Source organism: Sorex araneus, chromosome 2, assembly GCF_027595985.1.
Source record: "Sorex araneus isolate mSorAra2 chromosome 2, mSorAra2.pri, whole genome shotgun sequence".
Lineage (NCBI taxonomy): Eukaryota > Metazoa > Chordata > Mammalia > Eulipotyphla > Soricidae > Sorex > Sorex araneus.
The window spans coordinates 314238443-314253075 of NC_073303.1; the positions used below are offsets into that span (position 1 = coordinate 314238443).

General features: G+C 38.6%; 1 non-coding gene across 1 annotated transcript; it reads right to left on the bottom strand.

The window, feature by feature from the left end:
- Positions 1–664: 664 nt before the first annotated feature.
- On the bottom strand, positions 665–752 carry LOC129402992 (small nucleolar RNA SNORD35). The gene has a single exon (XR_008628987.1). It is a non-coding gene; the product is annotated as a small nucleolar RNA SNORD35 (small nucleolar RNA).
- Between the last annotated feature and the right edge of the window lie 13881 nt (positions 753–14633).

Genomic DNA, 14633 nt, shown 5'->3' on the forward strand with positions numbered 1-14633 from the left:
TGATACTGTCTAGAACCACCCACATAGGAGCATACAGCCTGTCCAGCCTGTTGGCCTCCCTCTCTCTCTCTCTCTCTCTCTCACTCTCTCTCTCTCTCACTCTCTCTCTCTCTCTCACTCTCTCTCACTCTCTCTCTCACTCTCTCTCACTCTCTCACTCTCTCTCTCACTCTCTCTCTGTCTTTCTCTCTCTCACTCTCCCTCTGTCTTTCTCTTTCTTTCTCTCTCTCTCTCTCTCTCTCTCTTCCTCTCTTTCTCTTTTTGTTTTGGTTCCTGATCACACCTGGAAGTGCTCAGGGCTTAATCCTGGCTCCCCACTCAGGGATAATTCCCAGCAGTCTCAAGGGACCATATGAGGTGTCTGGAATTGCACCAAGGTCAGCCACATGCAAGGCAAATGCCCTACAGCTATACTATCATTCAGCTTCCAAAATAGACATGATTTTTCTTAAAAATAAAGTTAAATAAATAGGCTGTTACATCACCCTAACTCTACTCATCATAAAGCCATACCTCAATTCCTCCTTTTCAAGGTTGCTCATAGCCTGTGTGGGTAAGATACGCTTCCCAATGTAAATTGCTTTCTTGCAAATTAAGTGTTCTCCATTCCCATTATCAATGTGATTTATTTATTTATTTATTTATTTATTTATTTATTTATTTTGCCCTTGCATCAGCTGTACCCTTGGCATTCTCTGCAGTGCTCACTGTGGCATCCACAGACCATTGTGAGAAAGAGCCATCAAAGTGATTTATCCCGTTGCTCATCGATTTGTTCGAGCGGGCACCAGTAACGTCTCTCATTGTGAGACTTATTGTTACTGTGTTTGGCATATCCAATATACACGGCTAGCTTGCCAGGCTCTGCTGTGCGGGCTCAATACTCTCTGTAGCTTTCTGGGCTCTCCGAGAGGGGCGGAGGAATCGAACTCGGGTCGGCCACGTGAAAAGCGAATGCCCAACCTCTGTGCTATCGCTCCAGCCCTAATGTGATTTACATACATATAAATACATATGGTAAAAACACATTTTCTCTGCATCTCATTACCTCTCTATTATAAAGGTATATCTTCATTTTCATTCCTCGTAATTGCAACATAATTTCTAATGCTTTCGTTTGAGATTTATTGCCCTTTTCCATGTTCAGAAAAATACATGTTTAAAAATAAGAGTAATTTTGCACAGCCCCTCTGCTCCTTAAAGACTATGATCCAGGAGGTCTACTAACTCATTTTGTCACCCCACAGCTTCTTATAGAAATGCATCTAGACTGTGAACTGAGCTACAACCCCATGCCACCCAGGGAGGGGAAAGGATTTTCTCTCTCAGCGCTTTCTTTCTACGGGGGAGATAGCAACCATGGCAATGGCAGTAGCAATGTCCATGTGGTGTCCACGATCTTCTAGAACTCACAACCCAGAGGTATGAGCTTGTAGTGACGTGGCACACAAGAGACCATGGGATGAGGGTGTTACTGGCACACACTCCGCCCAGATGAGATCTGGAGGAGCTGTGCATGACATGGCCCCTCTGCTCCTTAAAGACTATAATCCGGGAGGTCTACTAACCCATTTTGGCACCCTGCAGCTTCTCATATAAATGCATCTAGACTATGAACTGAGTTAAAATAACAGAAATCCAAAACTGCGCGGCCGCTCATATAATCTTCATTCTCAGCAATGGAAAACAACTTATCAATAGATGCCTTTTCAGCAGGTTTGATTTAGAAAATTCCAAATAATAATAGTGAGTTCTCTGTTGAAATATTAAATGTATTCAAAGTATAGAGAGAATAAAGTGAAGATCATTGGCCACTCAGGTGGAGGGGTGGGTGTGGGAGGGGGATATAGTGGGGTTCTTGGTGGTGGAACATGTGCATTGGTGAAGGGATGGGGGTTTGATCATTATATGACTGAGACTTAAACCTGAAAGCTTTGTAACTTTTGTCACGGTGATTCAATAAAATAAAAATTAAAAAAAAATAAAGGGGCTGGAGTGATAGCAAAGCAGGTAGGTCGTTTGCCTTGCACGCGGCCGACCCAGGTTCAGATCCCAGCATCCCATATGGTCCCCTGAGCACCGCCAGGGGTGATTCCTGAGTACATGAGCCAGGAGTGACCCCTGTTCATTGCTGGGTGTGACCCAAAAAGCAAAAAAAAAATTAATAAATAATAAAAAAGAAAGTATTAAACCCAAAACAAAAATAAAAATAAGAGTAATTTTATTTCCTCTTGGAACTACACCCAACATTACTTGCCACATCTCCAGCAAAGAATTCAATGGTCCATGTGATACAAAAGGTCAAACTCCGGTCTTCTGTGGGCAGCACAAATGCTGAGAGATTACGAGTAAATACTGCATTAGATTTTGCAATTTTATAATTCTAAGTTGACCTCATTCTTTTGATTCAACAAGATGCTTCTGTAAAGATCAATTCATATTTAATTCTTAAGTTATTGGTCTTGGTCAAACTAATTACTTACACAGGCAATATATGCTTTCTCTAGAATTTTGTCTGTCATAAATTTATTTTAAAAGATGTTATTTAAATATTCCTGTTCTTTAATTTTTTTTTAAGTTCCCAATTCTTTTCATTTGCCCTTGCATTCATTTGGTAGCTGATTATACACTAAACAGCTTTTTTGACTCAATTAAGGCAAAATTAATTGTTACATTATAGTCAGGGAATACCTTGTACTTTAATCAATATTTGTTTACAAATTGTTATAAACTTTAAAATTGTTCTTGCCCACTGGACATAAGTGTTCCTGCCCCCAGGTTGCTAACAGTCATAGTGAAACAAACTTTATTTAAAACTTTGGCAGGTTGAGAAAGGAACATGGTTTTTTATTTTATAAGCAATTCTAAGCAGGAATAATTCTGAGGGTATTTCTGTTTCTTCATGTGAGCATTGAAATTACGATTTCACGCTGTATCACATCCACTTTTAAAAACAGATGCATATAAAGATTTTTTTTATAATTTATTTATTTTTAATTAATGAATCACCATGAGGGTATAGTTACGGATTTCTACACATCTGTGCTTATACTTCCCCCATACAAAGTTCGGGAACTCATCCCTTCACCAGTGCCCATACTCCACCACCAGTAAACCCAGCATCCCTCCCATCCTCCCCAATCCCATCTCCCCCCACCCCACACTGTCACTGTGGCAGGGCATTCCCTTCTGTTCTCTCCCTCTAATTAGCTATTGTGGTTTGCAATAAAGGTGTTGAGTGGCCACTGTGCTCAGTCTCTAGCCCTCATTCAGCCCGCAACTCCCTTCTCCCACATGGCCTTCGACTACATTATAGTTGGTGATCCCTTCTCTGAGTTGCCCTTTCCCCAGAATGTGAGGCCAGCCTCCTAGCCATGGAGTCAACCTCCTGGTAGTTGTTTCTACAATTCTTGGGTGTTAGTCTCCCACTCTGTTATTCTATATGTCATAGATGAGTGCAATCTTTCTATGTCTGTCTCTCTCTTTCTGACTCATTTCATTTAGCATGAAACTTTTCATGCCGATCCACTTAAATAAAAAATTTGTGACCTCCTTTTTTCTAACAGCTGCATAGTATTCCATTGTATAGATGTACCAAAGTTTCCTCAGCCAGTCATCCGTTCTAGGGCATTCGGGTTTTTTCCAGATTCTGGCTATTGTAAACAGTGCTGCGATGAACATACATGTGCATATGCCGTTTCGATTATACTTTTTTGCCTCTCTGGGATATATTCCCAGCAGTGGTATTGCTGGGTCAAATGGGAGCTTAATTTCTAATTTTTTGAGAATCGTCCATATTGTTTTCCAGAAGGGCTGAACCAGTCAGCATTCCCACCAGCAGTGTAGAAGGGTCCCTTTCTCCCCACGTCCTCTCCAGCAGCGGTTGCTTTTGTTCTTTTGGATGTGCGCTAGTCTCTCTGGTGTGAGGTGCTATCTTGTGGTTGTTTTGATCTGCATCTCTCTGATAATTAGTGATGTAGAGCACTTTTTCATGTGCCTTTTGGCCATTCGTATTTCTTCTTTGGTAAAGTTTCTGTTCATTTCTTCACCCCATTTTTTGATGGGGTTGGATGTTTTCTTCTTGTAGAGTTCAGCCAGTGCTTTATATACCATTGATATCAACCCCTTATCTGATGGGTATTGTGTAAATATCCTTTCCCATTCTGTGGATAGTCTTTGGATTCTGGTCGCTGTATCTTTTGCGGTGCAGAAGCTTTTTAGTTTAATGTAGCCCCATTTGTTGATCTCTGTTTTTACTAGATTGCTTAGTTATGTGTCACCTTTGAAGATACCTTTATCTTCAATATCGTGGAGGGTTTTGCCAACCTTGTCTTCAATGTACCTTATGGTTTGTGGTCTAATGTTGAGGTCTTTAATCCATTTTGATCTGACTTTTGTGCATGGTGTCAGGTCAAGGTCTAGGCCCATTTTTTTGCATGTGGTTGTCCAGTTGTGCCAGCACCATTTGTTAAAGAGGCTTTCCTTGCTCCACTTCACATCTCTTGCTCCCTTATCAAAGATTAGATGATCATACATTTGGGGTTGTGTGTAAGGGTATTCCACCCTGTTCCATTGGTCTACGGCTCTGCCTTTGTTCCAGTACCATGCTGTTTTAATTGTTACTGCTTTGTAGTAAAGATTGAGGTTGGGGAGGGTGATGCCTCCCATCGTCTTTTCCCCAAGAATTGTTTTAGCTATCCTTGGACGTTTGTTGTTCCATATGAATTTTAGGATTGCTTGATCCGTTTCTTTGAAGAATGTCATGGGTATACTTATAGGGATCGCATTGAATCTGTATAATGCTTTGGGGAGTATTGCCATTTTGACAACATTGATTCTCCCTATCCACGAGCAGGGTATATGTTTCCATTTCCTCATGTCCTCTTTGATTTCATGGAGTAGCGTTTTGTAGTTTTCTTTGTAGAGGTCTTTTACTTCCTTGGTTAAGCTGATTCCGAGGTACTTGATTTTCTGGGGCACGATTGTGAATGGGATTGCTTTTTTATGTCCCTTTCCTCTGCCTCATTGTTTGCATATATGAAGGCCATGAATTTTTGGGTATTGATTTTGTAGCCTGCAACTTTACTGTATAAGTCTATTGTTTCTAAGAGTTTCTTAGTAGAGGTTTTAGGCTTCTCTAGATATAGTATCATATCGTCTGCAAATAGTGAGAGTTTGATTTCTTCCTTTCCTATCTGGATGCCCTTGATCTCTTTTTCTTGTCTAATAGCTATCGCAACTACTTCCAGTACTATATTGAAGAGGAGTGGTGAGAGTGGGCATCCTTGTCTTGTGCCTGATCTCAGAGGAAAGGGCCTTAGTTTTTCCCCGTTGAGGATAATGCTTGCCGTAGGCTTGTGATAGATGGCTTCGACTATCTTGAGGAAAGTTCCTCCAAACCCCATTTTAGCGAGGGTTTTCATCATGAAAGGATGTTGGATCTTGTCAAATGCTTTCTCTGCATCTATTGATATGATCATATGGTTTTTATCTTTGCTTTTATTGATATGGTGGATTATGTTGATTGATTTCCGAATGTTAAACCATCCTTGCATCCCCGGGATGAATCCCACTTGGTCGTGATGTATGATCTTTTTGATGAGTTGTTGGATCCTATTTGCCAGTATTTTGTTGAGGATCTTCGCATCGGTGTTCATCAGGGATATTGGTCTGTAATTTTCTTTCTTAGTGGTGTCTTTGTTTGCTTTTGGTATTAGGGAGATGTGTGCTTCATAGAAACTGTTTGGGAGATTTCCTGTTTTTTCAATTTCCTGGAAAAGTTTGAGGAAAACAGGCAGCAGGTCTTCTTTAAATGTTTGGAAGAATTCGCCAGTGAAACCATCTGGGCCTGGGCTTTTGTTTTTGGGGAGGTTTTTGATCACAGTTTCAATTTCCTTAACACTGATGGGTCTATTCAGGTATTCCAAGTCTTCTTTGTTCAGTCTTGGGAGATTGTAGGAATCTAGGAATCCATCCATTTCTTTTAGGTTCTCCTGTTTAGTTGCATATAGACTTTCGAAGTAGTCTCTAATGATCTTTTGAATCTCACTGGTTTCTGTTATGATGTCCCCCTTTTCATTTCTGATTCGATTTATTAGGGTTCTTTCTCTTTCTTTCCTTGTGAGTCTTGCTAGCGGTTTATCAATCTTCTTTATTTTCTCGAAGAACCAGCTCTTTGTTTCATTGATCTTTCGGATTGTCTTTTTGGTTTCCATGTCATTAATTTCTGCTCTAATTTTTATTATTTCTTTCCTTCGAGGATCTTATTTTTAATATGATTTTAGTTTCATAATATGTTTATTTTTAGAAAAATTCTAATTTGATAGTCTTTTGAAAAAAAATGCCAGAAATTAAATTTAAAACGTTGTACTGAATATTCATAGATCACTGTAAAAACCTTAAAAATAAACAAAAGTGAGTTTTGTTAGAATAATATATTTATTTCTTCACCTGACTAAACATAGGAATAAATGATATATGATAGATCATTTATTAAATAATTATTTCAAATAAAATAATTTCTTAGTCAAGATATAAAAAACATACAAGAAAAACACTAAGCTGATGTTATTTTTGAATACTAAAACTAGACTACTTATTAAAAATTATTAAAATGTACTAATATGTCCTGCCCAACCCTGCGCTCCCCAATGCCAGCTTCCAGGACCATCATTGGGGAGGGCATCTGCCTGCTCAACTACCCATTGCTCTTCTTAATAAGTCTGTGGGCCTGGCATTAGCATCCATACTGGCTGGGGGTGTGGCCTCCACAGAAGGGACGTGGCCTCATCAAAACTGGGCGTGGCCCTCTCTGGGAATCAAGCACCTGCAGTTATATTTCCCATTCCCAGCACTCTCAACTCGCATTCCAACCTTTATTATCTAATTCTGTGGAAAACATCCTGGCCACCTCAAACACAATATGACAATAATCCACTGGCCTACTCCAATTCCACCAAAAGACCAGTGTATAAAAGAAGTTGTACAAAGCTCAATATATAAGAACATCTCCTCCAATGCTTCACTAAGTGCCTATCATAAGTCACAGAATAATGTCCGAGAGGAAAGGCATACATTAGACAAGGAGAAGGTTGACCACTGTCAACCGAGCTTATTCAGAATTCTTTCCCACAATAAGAGGGAACAGTGCTAATGAACTTGAAGTTTTACCTCTATACAATGACAACAACATAAAAAAACAGTGCAAATCTCCACTACAAGTAGAGGATGAAGAAAAGAGTCCCGAATCCTCAACAGGGGGTACCCACAAATATGATCTCTCCAACAAAGAATTCCAAGATGAAATGCTGAGGATATTCAAAGAACTCAAAGAATCAATGGAACAGACATACAAAAATTAAGGGAAGAAATAAAAGAAATGGCAGAATGGATAACTGAGAAAATACAGAAAGAAATGAAAGCAGAAATAAGAAAGCTACAAGAAGAAATGTCACAAATAAGGGAGTAAGTAGAGGAAATTAAAAACTCAGCAGGTGCCCTCAACAGTAGATGTCTACTGCTGAAGACAGAATCAGTGAACTTGAAGATGAGTAGCAAAAATCAAGAATACTTTATCCAGCCAAACTCTCACTCAAATTTGATGGAACAGTACAACATTTTATAGATAAACAACAGCTCAGGAACTTCATTGACCAAATTTAAAAGAAGGACTAAAAGGGCTCCTGTAAGACTAGAAGGAAAAAACCCATAAGCACAACAAACTCTTATAGAAAGGTGGCACAAAACCCCATGACAATAATCTCTCTCAATGTCAATGGTCTAAATGTATCTATCGAGACACAAAGTGGCAAAATGGATCCAGAAACTGAAACCAACATTCTGCTGCCTACAAGAAGCACATCTGAACAATCATAAAAAACACAGACTCAAATTGAAAGGATGGAAACAATCTTGCAAGTAAACAACTCCCTCAAAAAAGCTGGGGTGGCAACACTAGTATCTGACAACATAGGTTTCAGGTTGAAAAAAGATCAGAAAGGACAAAGAAAGCCATTTTCTATTTATCAAGGGTTATGTACAACAGGAAGACATCACACTCTTAACTGTATATGCACCTAAAGAGGGACCAGATAAATACTTAAAACAACTGCTAACAGATTTTAAGAACATTGCTAGCAATACAATAGTAGTTAGAGACTTCAACACTGCCTTGTCACTTCTTGATAGATCAACAAGAACGAAACTCAGCAAGGAAACACTGGCTCTGAAGGAAGAAATAGAAGAGAGAGGGCTAACAGACCTATAATGGACTTTACACCCCCAAAAGAAAGAATACACATTTTTTTCCAGTGCATACGAACATTTTCTAAAATAGACCACGTGCTGGGTCACAAAACATACCTCAATAGATTCAAGAAGATGGAAATTGTATCAACTAGTTTTTCTGACCATGATGCACTGAAGATAGAAGGTAATCACACTCAGATGCAGAGAACCAAATCAAACACTGGAAAAATAAACAACTCAATGTTGAACAAATACTGGGTCAGGAATGAAGTCAAGGAAGAAATCAAAAGGTACCTGGAAACAAATGAGAATAAAGACACCAGCTACCAAAACCTGTGGGACACAGCTAGAGCTGTGTTAAGAGGAATATCTATAGGTTTGCAAGCATTCCTCAGGAAGGAAGAAAGAGCCTACATAGATAGCTTGACTTCACAGCTCAAGGCCTTAGAAAAGGACAAGAAAGAACCCAAACCAGAACAAAGGAAAGAAATAATAAATATTAGAACAGAAATTAATGACATAGAAACCCAGAAAACAATCCAAAAGGTCAATGAAACCAATAGCTCGTTCTTTGAGAAAATAAACAAGATTGATGAACCACTAGCAAGATTCACAAAAAGAGAGAGAGAGTGAACACTAATAAACTGAATTAGAAAGGAAAAAGATGACATCACAAGAGAACATAATGAAAATCAAAAAGATTATCAGAGACTATTTTGAAAGTATGTATGCAATGAAAGAAGATAACCTAGAAGAAATGAATAAATTCCTGGATTCCTATCATCACCCAATACTGAACCAAGAAGATTTGGAATACCTGAATAGACCCATTAATATCAAGGAAATTGAAACTGGAATCAAAACTTTTCCAAAAACAAAAGCCCAGGCCCACATCGTTTCATTAGCGGATTCTTCCAAGCATTTAAAGAGGACCTGTTGCCAGTTCTACTCAAGCTTTTCCAGGAAATTGAATAAAAAGGAACTCTCCCAAACAGTTTCTATGATGCACATATCTCAATAATACTAAAAGCAAACAAAGATACCACTAACAAGGAAAACTACAGGCTAATATCTCTGATGAACACAGATGTGAAGATCCTCAACAAAATATTAGCAAATAGAATCCAACAACTCATCAAAAACATCATACACCACGAACAAGTGGGATTCATTCTGAGCATGCAAGGATGGATTAACTTTGAGAAATCAATCAACATAGTCCATCAAATCAACAAAAGTAAAGATAAAATCCATATGATCATTTCAATAGATGCAGAGAAAGAATTTGACAAGATCCAGCACCCATTTATGATGAAAACTCTCACCAAAACGGTTTAGAAGGAACTTTCTTTAAGACAGTCAAAGCCATCTACCACAAATCCATGGCAAGCATTATTATCAATGGAGAAAAAATTATGGCCTTCCCTCTAAGATCAGCGACAAAACAAGGATGCCCACTTACATCACTTTTACTCAACATAGTACTGGGAGTACTTGCAATAGCAGTTAGGAAAGAAAAAAAAATTAAGGGCATCTAGATAGGAAAGGAAGAAATCAAACTCTCTCTATTCACAGATGATATGATACTATACCTAGAGAATCCTAAAATCTCTACTAAGAAACTCCTAGAAACAATCGACTGATAAAGTAAAGTCGCAGGCTATAAAATCAATTCTCAAAAATCCATGGCCTTCCTATACGCAAATAACGAGACAGAGGAAAGTGACATGAAAAAAATAATTGCATTCAAAATCATAACCCAGAAAATCAAGTACCTCAGAATCATCCTAACTAATGAGGTAAGTATCTTATAAAGAAAACTACAAAATGCTGCTCAATGAAATAAAAGAGGACACAAGGAAATGGAAACATATTCCCTGTTCATGGATAGGAAGAATTAACATTGTTGACATGGCAATACTCCCAAAGCACTATACAAATTCAATGCAATCCTTATAAGGATACCCTTGAAATTCTTTAAAGAAATGGATCAAACTCTCCTGAAATTCATATGGAACAATAAATGCCCACAAATAGCTAAAGCAATTCTTGGGAAAAAGACTATGGAAGGCATCACCCTCCCCAACCTCAAACTCTACTACAAAGCAGTAACAATTAAAAGAGCATGGTACTGGAACAAAGGCAGAGCCACAAACCAATGGAACAGAGTGGAATTTCCCTAAACACAACCCCAAATGTATAAACATCTAATCTTTGATAAGGGAGCAAGAATTGTGAATTGGAGCAAGGAAATCCTCTTTAACAAATGGTGCTGGCATAACTGGACAACCCCATGCAAAAAATGGGTTTAGACCTCCACCTGACACCATGCACAAAAATGGATCAAAACGGATTAAAGACCTCAACATCAGACCACAATCCATAAGGTACATTAATGACAAGATTGGCAAAACCCTCCACGACATTGAAACTAATGGTATTTTCAAAAATGACATGCCATTGACCAACCAAGTGGAAACAGAGATAAACAAATGGGATCATACTATACTAAGAAGCTTCTGTACCACAAAAGAGTCAATGACAAAAATACAAAGACAATCTATGGAATGTGAAAGAATTTTCACCCAATACCTATCTGATAAGGGGTTGATATCAAGGATATACATGGCACTTGTTCGAATCTTCAAGTAGAAAACATCCAACCCCATCAAAAATTGGAGCAATGAAATGAACAAAAACTTTTTTAAGGAAGAAATACAAATGGCAAAGAAGCACATGAAGAAATGCTCTTCATCACAAATTATCAGAGAGATGGAGATCAAAACAATTATGAGATATTACCGCACACCACAGAGACTGACACCCATCCAAAAGAACAAGAGCAACCATGTTGAAATGGATGTGGGGAGAAAGGGACCCTCCTGCACTGTTGGTGGGAATGCTGACTGGTTCTGCCATTTTGGAAAACAGTATGGACACTTCTGAAAAAATTAGAAATTGAGCTTCCATTTGACCCAGCAATACCACTCCCAGGAATATATCCTGGAGAGGCAAAAAAGTGTAGTCGAAATGACATCTGCAGTCGAATGTTCATTGCAGCACTGTTTACAATAGCCAGAATCTGGAAAAAAACCGAGTGCCTGAGAACAGATGACTGGTTAAAGAAACTTTGTTACATCTACACAATGGAATACTATGCAGCTGTTAGAGAAAATGAAGTCATGACTTTTGCATATAAGTGGATCAACATGGAAAGTATCCTGCTAAGTACAATGAGTCAAAAAGAGAGAGAGAGACATAGAAAGATTGCATTCATCTGTGGAATATAAAGTAACAGAATGATAGACTAGCACCCAAGAATAGTAGAGATAAGTGCCAGGAGGTTGGCTCCAGGACTTGGAAGCTGGCTTCACTTGCTGGAGGAAAATGCTTCTCAGATAGAGAAGGGAACAGTTGGTAAAATGTGTTTTGAGGAACCTCTGGGGATGGGAGATACGCACTGAAAGTGGACTATGAATCAAACATGATGGCCACTCAATACCTCTATTGCGAACCACAGCGCCCAAAAGGAAAGAGAGAACAAAAGGGAATGCTCTGCCACAGATGTGGGTTGGGATGGGGGGGATGTCATGGGGGTGTGGGAGGGATACTGGGATCATTGTTTGTGGAGAATGTGCACTGGTGGATGGATGGGTACTCGAGCATTGTATAACTGAAACACAAGCACGAAAAGTTGTAAGTCTGTAACTGTACCTCATGGTGATTCACAAATAAAAAAATTAATTAAAAAATAAAATAAATATTGGAGTGTTAAAAATTAAAAAAAGATTAAAAAATGGAATAATATTTTTAATTATTAGAAAATGAAGGGGCTGTAGAGATAGTTTAGCAGGTAAGGCATTTGCCTTTCAAGTGACTTACTGGGTTTGTTCATTAGCACCTCATCTCCCTGGGAATGATCTGTGAGTGCAGACCCAGGAGTAAGCCCTAAGTATGTCATACAATGGCCCAAAACACAAAAGAAACAGAGAGAGAGAGAGAGAGAGAGAGAGAGAGAGAGAGAGAGAGAGAGAGAGAGAGAGAGAAGAGGTCATTCAGAAGGCATAGTCAATGCATAAGGAATGAGTAAGGACTTAAATGAGGAAGTTATAAACATGCTTATTATCTGGGAAATAGAAAATTCTGTTATATTTGCAGAGGCCATATGAATTGTAGCACAGTGTGGAATTGCCTCAGAGACACAGTTTGTTTCTATATAGAATATGGCTATGCATGTCTTATCGAGGATTATGAAAATACTTTTCCATAGTAATAAAATCTATTAGAAATTTTGAGAACATATTCTAGTTTTTTGCTTGTTTGTTTAGTAAACATCAAACTGAGTTCAATAAAACTTCACAAATGTGCAATTTTTGAGAAAGTTAAGTGAGTAAGTAAGTGAGTTAAATAAAAGATTTCTCAAATTAGGATAAGTGAATTATAACAAATAGAGGTACAGCAATATAGATGGCCAATGTACATTTTTGAATAAAGTTTAACTAGACAGGTAGGAATGAAATTTAAATAGTAATTAAAGATAGCTTTGGAAAATATATGGCACTCTTGTTGGGAATTAATAGAATTAGAATTAAAGTAAGGATAGGAGGAAGAATGTTTAAAAGTTATTGGCTCAGTGGCCCATGTATTGCACAATTATAGAAATTCTAATTAGTGCTGGAGATTTTATTAGCCATTTGTATAATATGTAAGATAAATATCAGCTATTGGGGATGTTTCCAAATGGTAGAGAGCTTCAGCTCTGCATCTACTATTTTGCCTAAAATAGGTCTGTTAGAACTAAATATTTATGTTTAATAAATGTTTAATAAATGACACACACACAAAAATAACTAGCATCTAAGAATGATCAAATCATCTGTCCCTGACAGTCCAAATTCAGCATTTCCATACAAGACAAGCTCCATGGAAGGAACTATAAAAATGACTTCAATGAATTTTTTTAGAAAGTTTAGAAATGGGAATTAAAAGCCAGAAACAGTAAGTTTTATCAAATTTAAGAAGTATTTTTGGTAAGATAGCAAAGGATATATGTTCATAGAACCCAGCTCAATTCCTGACAGTGCATGGTACATCCAACAATACAGGGTGTGGTTGTTGGGCCATTCAAGAATTAGTATCACTGGTAATGTCCCCCAGATCACTGGAGCACTCCCTGAGAGCTTCCTTTTCCTAAAGATATCACTTCAATTATTAAGATATTTACCTTTTCCTGCTACTGTTATTAAATACTAAATGGTTCTTTATTCTGATATTTTAACTTTCACTGTATCACTTTATCACTGTCATCCCATTATTCATCAATTTACTTGAGCAAGCACCAGTAATATCTCTATTACACACAGCCCTGAGATTTTAGCAGCCTCTTTTTACTCGTCTTTCCCAACAACTGGAGGCTCTTTCAGGATCAGGGGAATAAGACCTATCGTAACTGTTTTTGGCATATCGAATATGCCACAGGTAGCTTGCCAGGGTCTGCTGTGTGGGTGGGATACTCTCAGTAGCTTGCCAGGCTCTCCAAGTGGTATGTATAAATCTTTTACTGTATTTGGGATATGAATATGCCATGGGGAGCTTGCAAGACTTTCCCTTGCGGACAATAGATTCTTGGTAGCTTGTCAGGTTCTCCAAGAGGGAGGATAAGGCTATTAGATGCTTCTAGGAGCTTGATCTTATGGTCTCTGGATGTTGGCTATTGGTGGAATTACACGGCACCGGGGGCAGTTTGTGGTTGTGGCTGCTAAGCTACTGGAAAATGGGGGCTCTGGGTGGAGAAGGCCCAGTCCCAATCTGAGCAGGCTTGGAGATTTTAACGTTGGGTCCCACACACCTGGGTTCCTCTGCCAGTTTCTGAATGCCCGAAGCTCGTCTAAACATGTGGAAAGTGGCCTTGAGCATAGCTGTAGCTGGGTTCTGGAGGTCTTCAACTGTTAAGACTGCTTGGGGCAGGGAGGGAAAGGCAACCCGTCCCCTCTGCGGGGCCCCAGTGAAGACAGCTGGTGCGGGGGACAAGGGACTCTGTGTTGCTTTCTTCAGGAGCTTGGTCTTATTATTGAAAACCTTTTTATTCAAAAAGATAGATACATTCTTGCAGACCTTGATGAAACCGTTTTAGAAGAAAATAGGCTTCTGATCTATTTGTCTCTAGGATTTTCTGTTTTCAAGCAATCTCACTTTTCCTAGGTAGAGATGTTAAATCTGCTTTTCTCAACTTCTTAAAACCTGTTGATTTTTCTTTTGTGTGAGGTGATTTATTTTTTGTAGAATATAGCTGGAGAGGAAGGAAAGACTCTTAGTTCGTACTGTCTTTCAAGGCTAAGTGACATTTTTACCTTAGAAACTTGTTGAGCATTTGTTTCAATTATTTC